This window comes from Macaca mulatta, chromosome 16 (genome assembly GCF_049350105.2).
Source record: "Macaca mulatta isolate MMU2019108-1 chromosome 16, T2T-MMU8v2.0, whole genome shotgun sequence".
NCBI lineage: Eukaryota > Metazoa > Chordata > Mammalia > Primates > Cercopithecidae > Macaca > Macaca mulatta.
This window is the reverse complement of record NC_133421.1, coordinates 74,006,018-74,025,509: the sequence shown is the minus strand read 5'-3', so window position 1 is coordinate 74,025,509 and position 19,492 is coordinate 74,006,018. Positions and strand designations below refer to the sequence as shown.

At 43.1% G+C, this 19,492-nt stretch overlaps 1 protein-coding gene across 4 annotated transcripts in view; it reads left to right on the top strand.

Annotated features, from left to right (window-relative positions):
• The window catches only part of ERN1 (endoplasmic reticulum to nucleus signaling 1), a 91,002-nt gene that overhangs the window by 10,863 nt on the left and 60,647 nt on the right, over positions 1-19,492 (top strand). For 2 of the 4 annotated variants that reach the window (XM_077972437.1, XM_077972436.1), the window contains exon 2: positions 16,909-17,040. The exons of the other annotated variants lie outside the window; for them this stretch is intronic. The gene's annotated coding sequence lies outside the window, so the exon portion shown is untranslated. The remainder of the gene's footprint in view (positions 1-16,908; positions 17,041-19,492) is intronic. 4 annotated transcript variants of the gene reach the window in all.

Below are 19,492 nucleotides of genomic sequence, written 5' to 3'. Positions count from 1 at the left end.
AGTTAGTGTTAGAACTAGAAGAAAAGTGCCGGCACGGTGGCTCATGCGTGTAATCCATGCACTTTGGGAGGCTGAGGCAGGCGATCATCTGAGGTCAGGAGTTAGAGATCAGCCTGTCCAACATGGTGAAACCCCGTCTCTACTAAAAAAAATACAAAAATTAGCCAGGCATGGTGGTGTGTGCCCATAGTCCCAACTACTTGGGAAGCTGAGGCAGGAGAATCACTTGAACCCAGGAGGCAGAGGTTGCAGTGAGCCAAGATCCCATCACTGCACTCTAGCCTGGGCAACAAGAGTGAAACTCTGTTTCAAAAAAAAAAAAAAGCTTAGAAAAAAAGGAACCTAATATTACATTTTCTTTACTGTACTATATCATTCAACTTTTAAAGAGCAGGTAATTTAAGACTAATGGATTTTTTTCTTTGAGTACAAACGGTTGAAATTGCTTTTATCAGCTTTAACTAATGGGCCTTATATTAAAACATATTTAGTTACTGAATTGTAAGATGTTTAAATGTTTATTTAAAGTTACCCGACTTATGCTTGTTTATTTATATATTTGTTTATTGCCTTTTCCATATATTACAAGGCTTAAGAAATCAAAACAATACTGTTTTCCAGGTTCCTTCACAGTACCCTGATGGGTAAAATCATCTTCATGGTTTTAAAAGAACCTTCTGTAACAAAAGTGAAGTAGCCAGTGGGAGTGAGGAGAAGGGATTTGTAGAAGGAGTGAGTTAGTTAAAGCACAAAAAGAAGCTTATGAACAAACAGGAAGTTTCCTATCAGGGTGGGAACGTATGTTTTGGAAGCAAATGGTGGGAGGGTGCAGGCTGTGACACTCCCTTCCCCTTTTCGTGTGAGAACTGGCTATTAGCCTCATTGCCTGAGTCAGGCAGAGTTCCCTGGAAGGGTTTTTATAGCAGGTGCCGAGTTGACAAGCCCAACTGTAGAACACAGGAGAGGACCAGTCAGTTGTCTCAGCCCATGGACCCATCTCAGTTGTTTCTCAGAGGATCCTTATTAGCTGGTTTAGAAACAGGACGACACTTGCTTCCAAGCATCACATTGAGTGGGCTGGACCAAATCCAAAGCTCTGCTGGAACCAGGTTGACAAATGTCAGTAGAATTGGGAGCCCGCTCTTTGAATACAACCTCGGAATGGGGCTTGGCACCTGGCCTGAAAGCGCTATGTGGACTCCAGCACCAGGGCTGTTTCCTAATTTAACTTAATGCTTAAAGGAAATCCCAAGTGGCAGACCAGTTCTGCACTCCTTGAGCAGATAGGCAGAGTTTATCATTTTACTGTTTTTAAATGTAATCACAGGGTCAGTATCTTGTTTCTATATGTGTTTCTGCTCCATGTGATGACATTGTATATATTCTTTCAATAAGGGAAGGTCCGGAGGTTCTGTACTAGCTAGCTGTGCAACTTTGGGCAAATGAGTTATTTCCCCCTCTGCTTCCTCATCTGTAAAACAAAGCAATGGAACCAGAAAATCTCTTTGGTGGGCCTGTTTCCAAATGTCTTCCCAAATTAGGATCACCATTTAGGTGAAAGCGACTAGTCCCCCAGCTGCCTCTTTTTCTGGTGCAGCCTCATACTCTCACCTGGGGAGGTAGAAGATTGGAGGGCTGCTTTGTTCTGAGCCTCCCAGCTTCCTAGCTCTTGAATGTAGTGAATTTCACCTGTTCATCTGTTCGTTTATTTATCAACTTTTTGAGTACATATTTTATGCCAAGCACTGTTCGAGATGCTTGGGACACATGAACAAAACAAAGACCCTCGCCCTAAAGGAACTTCTACCTAGTTGGTTGGGATAGACAATAGCATGGTAAATGCATTATATAGAATGTGGCAAGGTGATAAAGTTCTGCAGGCGTTGTAGGGGAAAAACAGAGCAGAGCACGGGAAATGGAGGCCTCCTAAGTTGCCACACGCTGTGGTGTGGTTTCATTGGCTATTGCTCACCTGTCTTGTATAGGGCCTAGGGCCTTCCCTGACCACTGTACTCTCCTAGACTAGATCCCTTCCTGCACTCCAAATAGCACCACCTCACTTAGTGTTGGGGTAATGTACAGGTTGGTACTCTCGTTTGTTTCTTGTCTAATCTTCTGGAGGACTGGTGTTGATAGTCCTCAGGTATGTCTGAAAATCCTGAGCAAATATGAGGGACTGAGTGTGAACATTGTTGACTTTACTTTCTTTTTCTTTTTTCTTTTGTTTTCTTTTTTTTTTTTTTTTTTTTGAGATAGAGTCTCGCTATGTCGCCCACACTGGAGTGCAGTGGCATGATTTTGGCTCACTGCAACCTCCGCCTCCCGAGTTCAAGCGATTTTCGTGCTTCAGCCTCCCGAGTAGCTGGGATTACAGCCATGTGCCAACACGCCCAGCTAATTTTTGTATTTTTAGTAGAGACAGGGTTCGCCATGTTGCCCAGGCGGGTCTCAAACTCCTGGCGTCGAGTGATCTGTCTGCTTTGGCCTCCCAAAGTGCTGGGATTACAGGCGTGAGCCACTGCGCCTGGCCACATTGTTGTTGTTGTTAATTTTTATTTTTTATTTTTTTTTTGAGATGGAGTCTCGCTCTGTTGCCCAGGCTGGAGTGTAGTGGTGCGATCTTGGCTCACTGCAAGCTCCGCCTCCCGGGTTCACACCATTCTCCTGCCTCAGCCTGGTGAGTAGCTGGGACTACAGGCACCCGCCACCTCGCCTGGCTAATTTTTTTTTTGTATTTTTAGTAGAGACGGGATTTCACTGTGTTAGCCAGGATGGTCTTGAATTCCTGACCTTGTGATCTACCCTCCTCAGCCTCCCAAAGTGCTGGTATTACAGGTGTGAGCCACCGTGCCTGGCCACACTGTTGATTTTTAAGGATGACATGATAAGACATTAAGTCCTTTCAGAGAAATCTCAGAAAGCCCCGACAACTCAGAGGGGTCAGAACCAGCCATTCTTTGATTTTTGTGATGGCTGTGCTCCCAGATACACAAATGGGTATGTGTGTGTATATTATTTTTTTTTACATTAAATAAGATTACATTGTTTTTGCCATTGTAGAAGTATTTGTAACATCTCCAGGTAAATTTAAATGCTGTAAGAAAGTTGTAAGAACAAATTTGGGGAATCTGTGACCTTTAAAGGTACTGCCTATTATGAGCAATCCAGTGACCTTATTCTAGAATTCTGTTAGGGTTCGTTTTCCACTTGCCATGAGCTGGTTTTGCAAAGAAGAAAACGGTTTCCTTTATATGTGGAGATTAAGAACAAGTTTATCTGTAGTTTTGGTGCTCAGCTAACTGGGAACCAAGCCACAGTTGCTTGTAAAACTGACCCTAAGTTATCTTGATCTTGATGGTTCAGTGCTTGGAAATCTCTGGGGCTTTCGGTGCCTGGTAAAAGTTCAATCACTTATCTGATTTGTGGTTGGGAGAAGAAAAGGCATTGCCCTTTCACTTTAGGAGATGGTTGGTTTTAGAGTCTACAATAGGTATATGTGCCTAGGAGTCAGCCACCTGGTCCCACGTAATATTAGTTGATTTTCGTGGTATTTCTTCTCCCTATCCTGAACCTTAAAATGACTCAGATTATTACTAATTTCTAATGTTGCAATATTTTGAGATAAGTGGAGACACTTAGATGTTGCAAGACCAGGATTGGAAATGACTATGTTCAAAGGCATCAGGACTTCTAAACTCTCAAATTCTTATGTGGATTTTGGGCATGTTTTGATTGGTTGGGGCTAGAAGAAGCTGCAGCAAAGCCTGAGGAGAGATGAGGGTCTGGTAAGTCATGGATCGTCATGCTTCAGAGCTGCAGCCACCATCCACACCTCAGGCTTCTTACTTTCTAAAATTGGAAACTCACGCCTAGAGAAATCTAATGACTTGCCCAGAGCTCAAACCAGAACATGCATCTGTGTGCCCACCTCATCTTCTGTCAGCTTCATTCACCCCAAAAGCATCTGTATGTTCCAGACTCATGAGGATACCTGAGGAACTTTTTTTTTTTTTTTTAAACCAAAGAGTTTTGAGAGGATAAAATAACAGGTTTTGGAGCTATATGGACACAGGCTAGGGCAAGGAGTAAGAAGACAGCCGAGCAGGGTAGAGTGGGCCCAGACTCTTGGAACTGCTCTGTGCAGGACCTGGGGATGATACCAAGTGAGCTTTTGGGAAGCTCGGCCATGGAACTTGCCGTCTTTTTTTCTGCATTACACGGCTCTCCTGCTAGACGGCAAACCCCTTGAAGGCAGGAGTTTTATAGACCTTGTGGTGGCATTGCCTTGTGTGTAACAGGACCCTTCTTTCTGTATATATGCAGGATAAGAGTCCAGCCTAGGGGCGGGGTTGGAATAAGTGAACTAGCACATAGGAGTTGAAATAGAAGAGTCAGCCAACAGGAAGAAGTATGAGGCAGGGAGTGCCTGGAAGAGATTGGCAAATCCTGAAGTCCTTGCCAGCCTACTTGAGTAATGTGAGACCATGAGCCAATTATTTACCTTGTCCTGTAAGTTTAGTACCCCCGAGATTTCTGCCTCTTATAATGAAAATAGTCCTGGCACTGACTGCAGGTACTGTGGAGATGGGGAGCCTGGAAGATTAAAAAGACAGGAAGGTACATGTTTAACTCAGCCCTTCAGAGGGAGCTTTCTGATTCCATGCGTGATGGCTAGCCAGAGAAATGGCTCTGCCTCAAATAAGGAGTCTCAGGAAGCAAGAAAACCTGCATCGGGGTTTATCCCGATGGCCACATTTCATCACAGCAACAGCCATATTTACTACACTCTCCTATGAAGTTCTGATGTGTTCTGCTAATATTCAGCTGTAAACCAGCTAGGCAACATCAGTCTAATGTTAGTATAAATGAAAACACTGGAGGAGACTCCCTGAGAGTGTGAACAGATTGTGGTTGGTGTATTACACACCTCACCTTAGGGGGAATGGGTTTTTTCCTTCCAGGTTGGCTTTACAACGATGTGAACAGCAACCTTCCTGTTCTTTCCTTCAGCTGCACAGATAACAAATAAGACATGTGAAAAAAGATTCTGACCCTTGAGGCCCACTCCGTATGAGTGCATGCTGGGACTTCTCCCCTAACCCCACTGTGTCCCATATCCCCTCTGCTTTCTCTGTCCAGCTACATTGGTCCACTGGGTCCTCAAACACAACAAATTCTCTGCAGTCTCAGAATTTTGCATAGGCTATTCCCTTTGCCCAGGAAATTCTTCTTTCCTTCTTCCGTTCCTATAGATCTTAACTCAAACATCACTTCTTCAGGAAAATCTCCTTTAACACTGTGCTTCCCCCACCATCACAAGACCAGATCCTCTTCTTCTGTTATGCTCTTGCAGTTTCCAGTATGTCCCTTTCATGGCACTTACTACAATTCGTCATTTAATGTTTGTGTCATTATCGATTCCTGGGGTCTCCTATTGGACTGTAAGCTCCATGAAGGCAGGAATCAGATCTCTTTTGTTGTGATTAGATCCTAGTGTCTCATACAGTTCTTAATGAATAATAATAACTGACACTTACATGATGCTGACTGTATATTAGGCCCGTTCTAAGAGCTTTACTTACGTTGACTCAACTCTCCTTGCAATCGTTTTTCTTTTTTGTTCTTAAGCATTTACCTTCTTATTAAAAGCTCATGGAATTATTCTAGGGACACAGAGGACTTTGTGGCATAGATTTAGGTAAAGGTCGCCGGGCGCGGTGGTTCATGGCTGTAACCCCAGCACTTTGGGAGGCCGAGACAGGCGGATCATGAGGTCAGGAGTTCAAGACCAGCTTGGCCAAGATGGTGAAACCCCATCTGTACTAAAAATACAAAAATTAGCCGGGTGGGGTGGTGGGCACCTGTAATCCCAGCTACTCAGGAGGCTGAGGCAGAGAATTGCTTGAACCCAGGAGGCAGAGGTTGCGGTGGGCCGAGATCGCACCACTGCACTCCAGCCTGGGTGACAGAATGAGACTCTGTCTCAAAAAAAAAAAAAAAAACAGTTAGCTCAGCATGGTGGCTCGTGCCTATAATCCCAGCTACTCCAGAGGCTAAGGCAGGAGAATTGCTGGAACCTGGGAGGCAGAGGTTGCAGTGAGCCGGGATCATGCCACTGCACTCCAGCCTGGGCAACAGAGCGAGACTCTGTCTCAATTAAAAAAAAAAAAAAAAAAAGCAAAAGATTTACATAAAGGTCAAAATGCTCTGGAAAAATAAAGTGTTAGATACCAGGGAGATTTGGCTGTAGCTGGAAATGTTTAACTCTGCAACTACTTGGAGCCACTAATTATGTATACTTGTTTTATTTCATAATTTGTAATGTTCCAGGATAGCAAAAGTAATTCGAATGACGGTTGAACTTAATAAAATGTTTTTAACCTCATCCTAAAATATCCACTGATCCATCTCATTCAGTGGCAATATGCAGTGGTTAAGGGAACATGAAAACAAACATCCACACAACTGCACAGTTTTCGTGAAAGTCTATCTCATTATTGGCGGGGGTAGCACATTTAACAGCTTAAACATATAGGTCACTGCATGATGCTGCACTGGTAGCTAGATAGCCAGGGAACCAACTAACCAATAACTGTTTAAATATTTAAAATACAGCTTTAGTTTAGATCATCTTTTGGATCACCTTCTTGGGAGAAAAGCCTGCTAGTCACAGTGGAAATATATTAAGGCCAGATCTTCTGATATCCATTCCCAGAGGTTTCTTTCAGCTAGATTAAGCCTCCACCTCCAGAGCACACCCAAGTTTGTGCTCTCCAGCACTCATGATCTCTTGTCTACCAGAGCAGATGGTGTGAGCCTCACACCAGGCCTCAGAGTCTGCGTGTAGCCCAATCCAATTAGACTAGAGTTGGTGACTTTTGCATTTACCGGTTTATTATCAAGGATACAGATGAAGAGACTCATAGGGCAAGGCGTGCAGGAAGGGGCATGGACAACTCATGCCCTTGGGGTATGCCCCACCCATCAGGAACCTCCATGTGTTCAGCTATCCAGAAGCTTTTCCCAACAACTTTTTAAAGTTAGTTAGCATTATCCCTATTTTATGGGTGAGAAACTCAAGGCCCAGAGAGGTAAGTGATTGCCTTAGGTGGTCTGGCTCCAGAATCTACCCTTTTAACAACCACATTATGCTGCTCAGGAACTACACTGAGCTTAACAAGTATCTATTGAATCGTTTAGTAGCAGCATCATAGGTGAGTTTCCAAATGATTGAAATACAATCCCATAACTTAAAATGTAGTAATGTTTACTGACAGTCTTCTCAGCAGTTACACTCTACTTCCTTCTTCTTCTTCTTTTTTTTTTTTTTTTTTTTTGAGACGGAGTCTCGCTCTGTCACCCAAACTGAAGTCCAGTAGTGCGATCTCAGCCCACGACACCGTCCATCTCCCGCTTCAAGTAATTCTCCTGCCTCACCCTCTCAAGGAGCTGGGATTACAAGGATGTGCCACCGTGCCCAGCTAATTTTTGAGTATTTAGTAGAGATAGGGTTTCACCATGTTGGCCAGGCTGGTCTTGAACTCCTGACCTCAAGTGATCTGCCCACTTTGGCCTCCCAAAGTGCTGGGATTATATATAGGCATGAGCTACTGCCCCTGGGCACTGCTTCCTTCTTGAACACCACAAACCAAACATATTTTAACTGTTCGTTAATTATTCCTGATTGTCTCCTAGCACCAGTTGTTACATTATTGCTGTCTGCCCATGAGGGTAAGAGATGAGAAGCAATGGAGGTTTGAGACAGAGTGGATAGTCAGGTGTTTGAGTTTTGTTTACTTCCTGATGATTTCTGTGGCTGCCACAAATTTTTTCTGTATTAAATAATCTCCCTTAATATTTGTATAACTCTTTTGAAATTCTCAATATTTATTTTGCTTTCTTAGTGTTTAGAGGGATGTTGTTATTCCTCAGTTTTTAAAAGAAAAAACAAATGTGGAAACTTCGCCACCTTGTCCCACAGTCCAGATGCCCATGTCCACTTCTGGGACCTAGAGAAGTTGTCAATAAGATTGGATGACGTGGCCCGGCACGGTGGCTCATGCCTGTAATCCCAGCACTTTGGGAGGCTAAGGTGGACAGATCACCTGAGGTCAGCAGTTTGAGACCAGCCTGGCTAACATGGTGAAACCCTGTTTCTACTAAAAATACAAAAAAATTAGCTGGACATGGTGGCGCGTGCCTATAATCCCGGCTGCTTGGGAGGCTGAGGCAGGAGAATCGCTTGAACCCGGAAAGTGAAAGTTGCTGTGAGCCGAGATCGCGCCATTGCACTCCAGCTTGGGCAACAAGAATGTCTCAAAAAAAAAAAAAAAAAGATTGGATGACTTCCAGGCTAGGCAGAACGCTGACCAGGGTGATGACTTCAGAAAGAGAGATTCCTGGGAAAACTGAGAATGACAGCAGAGAATGTCCTTTATAGGACCATTGTACATTCCACAATGTATACATGTATAGGACATTGATAGGACCATTAGCCATTCCACAATGTATACATATATCAGAACATCATGTTGTATACCATAAATATATATAAATTTTATATGTCAATGTAGAAAATAAAAAACTTTTAAAAAATATTTTGTAGTATGGTCCCTTGCCCATTCCTGCCTGGGACAGCCATTTTTCCCTTTTCACGAGGGAGTTCTTCCTTTGATGTCTGGAAAGTCCTCCTCTTTGAGCCCATAGGTTTGCTGTCTCCTCGTTGGTAATTTTTTCCTGCTTCTGTTTCCTGCCGACCACTTGATAAGCAGCAGAAAGCAGCGTTGTTCGCTCTTAGCCGGTTCCTCATGCTTTGCGCCTGTTTCTGCGTCCTGTTTTCAAACCTCAACTTGGAAGGTTTGGTTGTGCCAACACAGTCTTCCCAGCAGTTTCTTGTGCTTTCCAATCTCTATTTAAACGTGTGAGGATGCATAAAGATCGCCTGTCAGAGAAGCCTAGAAAATAGAAAACCTATGCTGAAATTACAGAAATCTGATATAATATTGACAAGAAAAAGTCAATTATCAGAATATGCTTTCTTTTGTGTGAGCATCTTATTTCTACCAAGTGAAGCAGTCATAGCTTACTGTGTGAGGCCCATCAGTTTATGGTTGGTCATTAAAATGGGCCTTACAGTTCAAAGGAGTTGTGCTGTGCTGATCAGTAATGCGCGTTTCTTTGGCACTGACATTAAAAGAATGTTGGCTTCATCACAGGAGTTGGCAGTGGCCACATTATCATCGTCTTCATCAAAGGACATTTTTTAAACCCATTAGAACTAGGCTGTTCAGGAGATCTATTATATAACATAGTGACTATAGTTAATAACAACATATTATATACTTGAAAATTGCTAAGAGAGTAGATTTTAAATGTTCTCACCACAAAAACATGATAAGTATGTGAGGTAATGGATATGTTAATTAGCTTGATGTAGCCATTCCACAACGTATACATATATCAGAACATCATGTTGTACACCATAAGTATATATAATTTTTATATGTCAATGTGAAAAATAAAAATTAACAAACTTTTTTTAAAAGACTGGTTTGGGTAAATGTGTATTGTAGGAATTTTTTTTATGGTGATTAAGGCTGTGACCTTTGACTTTTTTGTGTGTTATTCCCACCCACTTAGATGTACAGTGGGATCTCGGGAATTTTCATGCTGAACATTTTTTAAGGACCCCTCCCTGTATAATTTGCAGTGCCAGCTGGTATATTGGGTTTCTATAGAGACTCTAAAAATTACATTTTGGTCTCATCCAAAAGATCCAACCCTCATATCAAAGTGGAGTGCCGATCTTCATCTACCCTAGCAGGATTCAAAGGGGGAGCTTCAGGCCTGAAGTAATTTAGGCGTTGGCTCTCAGTGAACCATGATTTAAAGTAGTGAAATTACAGTGTGGCATAGTGGGCAAAAGGACTAGACGGGGAGGCGGAGGCCTTGGTTCCAGTCCAGTGTCTATGGTTAACTGTCTGTGGTGCCCTGGGCAAGTCACTTCACCTCTCTGAGCCTTGATTTCCTTTCCTGTGAAATGAGAGGGTTGGGTAAGGTAATCTCTTCGGTCCTTTTCATCTCAAAAATTGCACATCCCAGAAGCAGTAAACAGTCCCTACTGGTTGATCTGCGTTGTATGGAGCTGCATGGACTTAAAGGATTATCCAGCTAATTGGAGAGAGGAAGGTGGTATGGTGGCCTGGGCCAGTAGAGAAGTGTGTGATCCTCAAATCAACTTCAAACAGTGGGAATCCTGGCTGGCAGAAGTCAGTCAAGCCAGATATCTCAACTCAGGGCGTATTTCATAGTACTTCTAGCCTAAAGTTTGGCAACATCTGGCCAGTGTGGGTAGCAATTATGTCATAAATACAGTTGTTTGTAGGTAATTTTAATTTAACTATTTTTCCACTTTCTACTTGACTATGCTATCTACTCCTCTACTGTCCCCTGCAAGAAATTCCTAAATGTGAAGAGCAAAATTGATAGTTTCAGATTAGTTGCTATTACCAGGACTGAAAAACTTGGTATGTAATTAAATTCTTTTTTTTTTCCCCCTTGGAGTTTCTCCATGAGGACTTCTTTTTTTTTGATTTTTTTTGTTTTTGAGATGGAGTTTCCCTCTTGTCACCCAGGCTGGAGTGCAATGACGCAATCTCGATTCACTGCAACCTCTGCCTCCCGGGTTCAAGCAATTATTCTGCCTCAGCCTCCCAAGTAATTGAGATTACAGGTGCCTGCTACAACGCCCAGCTAATTTTTTGTATTTTTAGTAGACACGGGGTTTCACCATGTTGACCAGGCTGGTCGCGAACTCCTGATCTCAGGTGATCCACCCGTGTCTGCCTCCCAAAGTGCCGGGATTACAGGCGTGAGCCACTGTGCCCGGCCGGGACTTCTTAATAATAGGTTTAACTACACATGAGTAGACATACTCAAATGGATAAAATTTGACGTTTTGTAAGGCTGATGGTGCACATACAAATTTATAATCTGTTGGGCCTGTATTAGTTTAGTTTGTTTAGGATGTTTCTCCACTAAAGTAAATTAGCCCAATATGTTTCTTGGTTGTTGCTGTTTCCCTTTAGCAAAGACAACAAAATAGAGTAGCGACACCTGCATTCTAAAGCTCAGCCACTAAATGATCATGTAACCTGGGGTTTCAGTTTTCATGTCTGTAAAATGTGGGATTTGGCTTAGCTCCCCAGGGATCCTCAGGGACCTTAGGGATTTGATACCACCCTGAGAAAAAGGGCTTGTTTTCCTGACCATGGCAGGGAAAATGATTTCATGTAGCACCTTTCATGCCCAGATATATTTCTTCTTCCAATGATGGCAATATAAGTGGATGGCAGAGCGACCATGAACATAAACAGAACTGCAAATGGTTGAACTCAGACACTCAGCCCAGGGCCCCAAAACCAGTGTGGGGGGAACTATATTCATCTATTGTGAAATTAGCATACCTTTGCATTCAGGAATACCGTGGATTTATGACGTAATTTTTTTTTTTTTTAATCAGATCTATTAAAGGAGGATAGTAAACTGTAAAGGAGGATAGTAAACTGAAGAAGAGTCCTAACTGTCTTGGGTGGTGGTTAATTACACCATATGCCAGACTTGCCACAAACACTGAAAGTTTAACTCTCTCAGCTGCTTAGTTTGGAAACCACACAGTGCCGTTCAGTTAGGCCTTGGCCTTTAATGCATCCCAGCTAGACACTTGACTCCCATCCAAAGCAAATGTCATGGTTGCCTTTATTGACTTAATATCAGGAAACATAACAGCCGATAGACTGGTTAGAAGGAACTGTATGGTTGATGGATTATTGCTGACCTACACGCAGGTAAACGAAGTATAACAGAATTTGGAATGACTTAGTAGTGGACTGAAATCTTTAAAACAGTAAGACTTTTGTTTGTGTCTATGGCTGATGTTTTAATTCTGTTCTGAATGTCCTTCCATAGACAGGAGACTAAAAGTAGTGAAATTTCTGTTACTCACTGTTCAGGTGGCTGTATAGAAATCTTCATATTTGGGTATAAGTACTTTGCTGCTGTATGTGTAAATGAGATGAGGGTCAGGGAACAGGGTTTGATTTGAATAAAAATCTTTTGTGTAGGCTGGCCGCTCAAGTCTATAATCCCAGCACTTTGGGAGGTGAGGCGGGAAGATTGCTTGAGCCCAGGAGTTCAACACCAGCCTGGGCAACATACAAAAAAATGAAATAAAAAGCCAGGTATGGTGGTGCATGCCTGTAGTCCCAGCTACTTGGGAGGCTGAGGAGGGAGAATCGCTTGAGCCCAGGAGGTCGAGGCTGCAGTGAGCTGTGATTTGTGCTGCTGCACTCCAGTCTGGGTGACAGAGCAAGACCCTGTCTCAAACAAACAAAACAAAACAATTTTTTTTTAATCTGTCGTAATTAGGTCTTTACTTAACATAACTTCAAAGATAGTCAGTCCTTTGTGAGCTGAGAGTTGAGCCCCTCCTGATCATTGTGAGACTTTTACTCTGAGGGCTTGCTTTAATCACTGAGAGAGCTTTATGTTATGGGCCTTTGCACCTACTGGGCACTGATTTCAGCGTTCTACTGCTTTGGTGACTTTTCTTTTTGTCTTTTTGGCCATGATGGGACAGTCTCCTACCATGTGATAAAATAGTATTAGAAAGCGGTACTCTGCTGACTGCCTTTATAAAGCAGAGAATCACAAATGGCCAGGCTTTGAGTTTATAGTCTGAGATAGATAATATTGCTGCAAGTAGAAGAATTGTAGACACAGATGTCCTTGTTTTGAATATCCTTTAGTTCCTTTTCAAGGGTCTGTGTTGTAGAATACCATTTTGAGGTACTTCTTCCTGCTATATTGGTGTTACTGCACAGGTTGAGTGAGAGAGAGAGAGAGCTTGTGTGTGTGTGTAAGAAACCCTGTAGGACTGCTGTCCTGTTATGGCATGCCAGAAAGTGTCTCATTGGTATTTCTTAAAATCAGCTGATCCATCTTGTGGCTTTCAGCCGGTTATAGCCAGCAGAATAATCCAGTCTATTTGTCATTACTCATTATTAGCCCCTACTTTCTTATCCATCTAGACAGCACCCCTCACCACATCCACATGTGTGTACAGGCAACCTTATCTTGCCTTTTTTGATAGGTACTTTGGCATAGGCACATTGCCCTGTGTAGCATGCCCTTCCCACCTCCAAGCATGATTGCCAAGGTTAATAATTATAAGCTCTAATTCCTTAGCACATTCTAATCCACTTGAAATCATTATTCTACATTTAGCGACATGTACTTTTAATTGTTCTCAAGATTTCATATGTCCTAACTGGGCAGTAAAACAAAATTTCTTGGAAATCTTTGTTATATAATCCTTCTCTCACTTGCATACCTGTTTCAAGTCTTACCTTTAATACTGTAGTGTGTATTCATTAGCCAACTAAAAGGAACACTTACGCCAATTTATTGTTTTACCTCTGTGCCAACCATCCAGTAGATTTGAGTCCTGGCAAGGAACCCTGCACTGCAAAAGGCAGCCTGGCTGTTGTTGGCAGGTTGCAGGTTCCAAGAACTGAGGAACACATGGTATTGTATGATATTCTATTGTCCTTGCTCAAATTATGTAAGTATTTTTAGTTTGGAGGAATGGTTTTCTTTCTTTCTTCTTTTTTTTTTTGAGATGGAGTTTTGCTCTTGCCACCCAGGCTGGACTAGAGTGCAGTGGCGCAATCTCAGCTCACTGCAACCTTCACCTCCCGGGTTCAAGCGATTCTCCTGCCTCAGCCTCCCAAGTAGCTGGGATTACAGGCACCTGCCACCATGCCCAACTAATTTTTGTATTTTTAGTAGAGACAGGGTTTCATCACATTGGCCAGACTGGTCTTGAACTCCTGACCTCAGGTGATACGCCCACCTCAGCCTCCCAAAGTACTGGGATTACAAGTGTGAGCCACTGTGCCCGGCAGCTTTCTTAACCTTAAATAAATACAACTAATGTTGGGATTATGCAATATCACAGTAATCCAATGAACAGAGAGGACTATTAGCAAAACAAACAAAAACACCACACAGAAAAAAACCAGCCTCTGAACAAATTCTAGAGATTGGTGTGATATTCCTAAAAAAGTTTTTTTTTGTTATTAGCCAGATTATTGTATAAACTCTGTGGTCTGTTGGAGTGGAGGTGGGATGGGGAGAAGATTTGTAGAAAAGATTTTTATTTTAAGTCTTTTTTTTTTTTTAAATTATCAGGTAAGTCAGCCAGATAACTATTTATTTTATTTTATTTTATTTTATTTTATTTTATTTTAAGCTTATGCCTGTAATCTCAGCAACTCAGAAGGCTGAGGTGGGAAGATTACATGAGGTCAGGAGTTCAGGACTAGCCTGGTCAACGTAGTGAGACTCTCATCTCTACAAAACATTTAAAAATTGGCCAGGCTGGTGTCACACACCTGTAATTTCAGCTACTTGGAAGACTGAGGGGAAAGGATTGCTTGAGTCTAGGAGGTCAAGGCTGCAGTGAGCTCTGATCGCTCAACTGTGCTCCTACCTGGGTGACAAAGCAAGATCTTGTCTCAGAAAAAAGAAGAAAAAAGAGACAGGGATGTACAGTTGGGTTGGACTTGATCCATTTACATGCCATCTGAGAAGTGTGTGATTCTCTAGTTCACAATCGTAAGTTTTCTGTGTCTATGTGTGTGTGTTTGTGCGTACACGCCTTTTTTCTTTTTTTTTTTGCAGGGGTAAGATGCTCCAGTTTTGTTAATGACACAGAGATTTTAAACCTCGTTAAGTGTAGATCACTGGAAAACTGTGGGTATGGAACATGTGTGCATGACACTGTATCCTCCCACTGACTTAGAGGTGAAAAGTCTATGCCATTTTAATGATCTTATTTCTGACTCCTTTTTTTTTTTGAGACAGAGTCTCTCTCTGTCACCCAGGCTGGAGTGCAGTGGCGTTATCTTGGCTCACTGCAACCTCTGCCTCCTGGATTCAAGCGATTCTCCTGACTCGGTCTCCTGAGTGGCTGGGATTACAGATGTGCACCACCACGCCTAGCTAATTTTTGTATTTTTAGTAGAGATAGGGTTTCACTATGTTGGCCAGGCTGGTCTTGAACTCCTGACCTCAGGTGATCCACCTGCCTGGGCCTCCCAAAGTGCTGGGATTACAGGCATGAGCCACCACGCCTAGCCCTGACCCTTGTTATCAGGTTGTCAGTTAACCTGGGAATCAGTTCTTGAAATGTATGTCTGAAATTGACAAGCTGCGTTTCTTTGGCAAAAGCAGCATTTCTGAAACCCCTGATAAGGAACATTCGGCTTTCATATGTTCTGAACCTCAGAGGAGCTTGCAGGGTCTTCCGTGCTGTACTTATCATTGCAGGGGGCGACAGTGCAGTGGTAAGTGGAAACAAGCCAAAACTTCGGTGATAAGGCTGCTGAAATCAAGCCCTGGTGTTTTTTGTTTGTTTGTTTGTTTGTTTTGAGACAGGGTCTGGCTCTGTTGCTCAGGTTAGAGTGCAGTAGCACTGTCTTGGCTCACTGCAACCTTTGCCTCCTAGGCTCAAGCAGTCTTCCCTCCTTGGCCTCCTGAGTAGCTGGAACTGCATACACAAACCACCACACCTAGCAAATTATTTTTTTTTTTTGGTCAAGATGGGGTCTCCCTATATTGCACAGACTGGCCTGAAACTCCTGGGCTCAAGCAATCCTCCTGCCTGGGCCTCCCAAAGTATTGGAATTACAGGTATGAGCCACCATGTCCAGGAAGCTGTGGGTTTTTTGCTGGTTGTTCTCCAGCCACTGATGAGCTTGCCTCCCTGCCTGACCAGTCAGTCCCAAATGCTGGTTTAGAAACTGGCGGGTTTTTTGTTAGAGGCCATTTCATTTGTTTTTGTGCTGTTTGAATACCTATGTGCCCCGTGTCCATAATTCTCTTTACTGAAGACTTTTTCTAAATGAAGTTATTTCAGAAGGCATTTAAGAAAATATTTTTTTCTTACCTGAAATATATGTAAGTAGTTAATTAATGCAAGAGCATTAACAGCTGAATTCACAATATTAGGGAATGATTAAATTGTTGGTGATGTGCCTTTCAATCATCTTTGCATAAGCAGTTGATAGCCACTTCTACATCTTGTAGTAAATGCAGAGTGAGTGGTGGATTTTATGAATGGGGAAGCTGCTGGATTTTGTGTAACATTGCTCTTTTTTTTGGAGATGAGTCTAACTCTGTCACCCAGCCTGGAGTGCAGTGGCATGATCTTGTCTCACTGCAGCCTCCTGGGTTCAAGCGATTCTCCTGCCTCAGCCTCCCGAGTAGCTGGGATTACAGGCATCCGCCACCACGCCCAGCTAATTTTTGTATTTTTAGTAGAGACAGGGTTTCACCATGTTGGCCAGGCTGGTCTCAAACTCCTGACCTCAAGTGATCCGCCCAGCTCGGCCTCTCCAAGTGCTGGGATTACAGGCGTGAGTCACCACGTCCAGCCATAACATTGCTTTATAATCAGAACATTGAACATCAGGATCTAGTGCTGGTCTTGTGTTGGCTTTCATGAGAGGGAGACTCTTGTTACACTCTTAGCTGAGTACGGCTGCAGTGAGGACCCTTATACCACTGAAGCCTGCTAAGTGACACATGCTTGACAGAGTCTGATGTCTGTGAGGACCAATTAGCTAATGGATGTTTAGTTTTAGGATAGACTAGATGCCTGCCATTACCCTTCCCACCCTCCACAGTTACTATTGGTTACTTTCTACAAGTCACCATCAAAGCCAGGAGTATTTTTCCACTTTTTTTTTTAACCTCCCAACTACTAGTTTTAAAACTGAATCAAATTCCAAATAGTTGTTAACTTGACACAGATCTGCAGACTCGACATTTTCTTTCCATTTTCAGGCTCTCTGGAAACCAGTGCGTGTGCCATAGGGTATGTTGCTTGTAGAGAAAAGTGAGCACTGAGGACTGAAATGGCTGGGCAAAAACAAGGCGCAAGTTCATCTTTGTGAAGCAGCGTTTTTCATTGTTCAGGTACAAATAGTTCTCAGCTGTGCTCAGTATCACACAAGGCATCTGGAAACATGTTTAATTCATGTTAGCTATAGCAACTACATTTGAACTCAGGCATGTTTATGCTTTTAAAAATGCCAGAGGGCAAAAAGCCAGAAAATTTGTAATTTTTAGTTGCCTTATGAGAGAATAACACTGTTCCAAGTGGCTCCCAGGAGTTTTGATTTGGTACCATTGAGAGCCTTAAGAAGAGAGCAACCTGCCAGTTGTAATAGTTTGTGACATTTCTGTAGACATTGTGATTGACGGAATTCTCAGTTACCAAATTCAGCTTCTTTCTAAACCTTGTATTTTTGAGATTTTTCCAAGACTAAATTAGTCATGTGATTAGTGTTGTTGTTGTTTTTGTTTTTGAGACAGAGTCTTGCTCTGTCACCCAGACTGGAGTGCAATGGCGTGATCTTAGCTCACTGCAACCTCCGCCTCCCGGGTTCAGGCAATTCTCCTGCCTCAGCCTCCCAAGTAGCTGGGATTACAGGCATCTGCCACCAGGCCTGGCTAATGTTTTAGTATTTTTTTTTAGTACAGACAGGGTTTCACCATGTTGACCAGGCTGGTCTCAAACTCCTGACCTCAGGTGATCTGCCCACCTTGGCCTCCCAAAGTGCTGAGATTACAGGCATGAACTACCACTCCCGGCCGTGATTAGTGTTTTATTTTGATCCGTGAACCAACCGCAGACAGTTGCTCTTCCAGTGGCTTCCAAGATGCTCAGACAAGGCAGGTGGCTTTTGTTTCCACTAGTGCTCCCACTAGTAGCAAAGGAGCACTGATATCTTTTAGTAAATATTAACCCTTTTAAATATTAATACTGTGATAAGTATTAATATACTTGGGGCATTTAGTTCATTATGGTTGTACTGTTGGCTTTAATAACAGCAAACTCTTCTTATTCTTGGATGCATACAATCTTATTGGGAGACCCCTGTGTTTCTAAACTCTGATCCCTTGTTTGGTGGAGATTAATGATCAAAGGTGGTTGAGTTGCCTACTGTCCTGAGGTGGAAAGTGCTTCACATGGAACTAAGGCGCTTGCCGAAGCTGCTTTAAATTCAAGCTTCTCTGCTACCTGCTAGCTTGTCCATCTTCTTTCTACTTTGTGAAAAATTCACTACAGATTAGCAAATCATATTATTGGAAGTTTAAAAAATGAGAGAAGAAATATTGCTATAATTTTGCAGTGTTGTTTTCCCTTTCTCTCTCTCTCTCTTTTTTTTTTTTTTTTGGAGACAGAGCCTCACTGTATCCCCCAGGCTGGAGTACAGTGGCGTGATCTAGGCTCACTGCAACCTCCACCTCCTGGGTTCCAGTGATTCTTCTGCCTCAGCCTCTCGGGTAACTAGGATTATAGGCGCCCGCCACCACGCCTGGCTAATTTTTGTATTTTTAGTAGAGACGAAGTTTCACCATGTTGGCCAGGCTAGTCTCGAACCTCTGACCTCAAGTGATCTGCCTGCCTTGGCCTCCCACAGTGCTGGGATTACGGGCCTGGCCCTTTTTTTCCCTTTTTCTATCTGCATATTTCGTCATTGGGTGTGTGGTGGGGACTCTTTGGGTTGCAAGTGACAGAAACCTAATTCCAACAGGCTTAAGCAAAGAGGGGAATTTATTGTAAGGACTGAAGTGTCTCTGAGCACAAGGGCAAGAACTTAGCAAGGCCTGAGGAGCTGTGGAAACCAGGGTGGACTCTCCCAGTCTTTTCAGCCTTGTTTCTTCTCAGGCTGCTTTCTGTTTATGTGTCTTTCTCATTCAGCTTTTTCCATGTGGCAGAAAACACATTCACAGAGCTCTCTCAAGTCTTATTCCCACTTTATTCTTATTTATTTATTTATTTATTTATTCTTTGAGACAGAGTCTCACTCTGTCACCCAGGTTAGAGTGCAGTGGCGCAGCCTTGGCTCAGTGTAATCTCCCTGCAAACTCCACCTCCCAGGTTCAAGCAATTCTCCTACCTCAGCCTTCTGAATAGCTGGGACTACAGGCATATGCCGCCACGCCTGGCTAATTTTTATGTGTTTAGTAGAGATGGGTTTTCACCATGCTGGCCAGGCTAGTCTCGAACTCCTGGTCTCAGGTGATCTGCCTGCCTTGACTTCCCAAAATGTTGGGATTACAGGGGTGAGACACCATGCCCAGCCTTATTTCCATTTTAGCCACCCAGAGTTTAACTCATTTTTTGTGTGGCCCCAACAAGACCTGTTGTACAGAGTGGTTATTCCTGTGGGAACTTTGAGGGGTGGACGAGGGCTCAGCAGGGATTTCCACTTCTTGGCCCCAGGTATGCATAATTTGCCCTCTCACTTATTCATCCTCCAGACTAGCACACCTAACATAATCCAGCCATCCCACACCAAGCTGCACACCCATTCCCCCTCCTCAGTGGCAGACAGCCCCAATTCACTTAGCCAGTTTA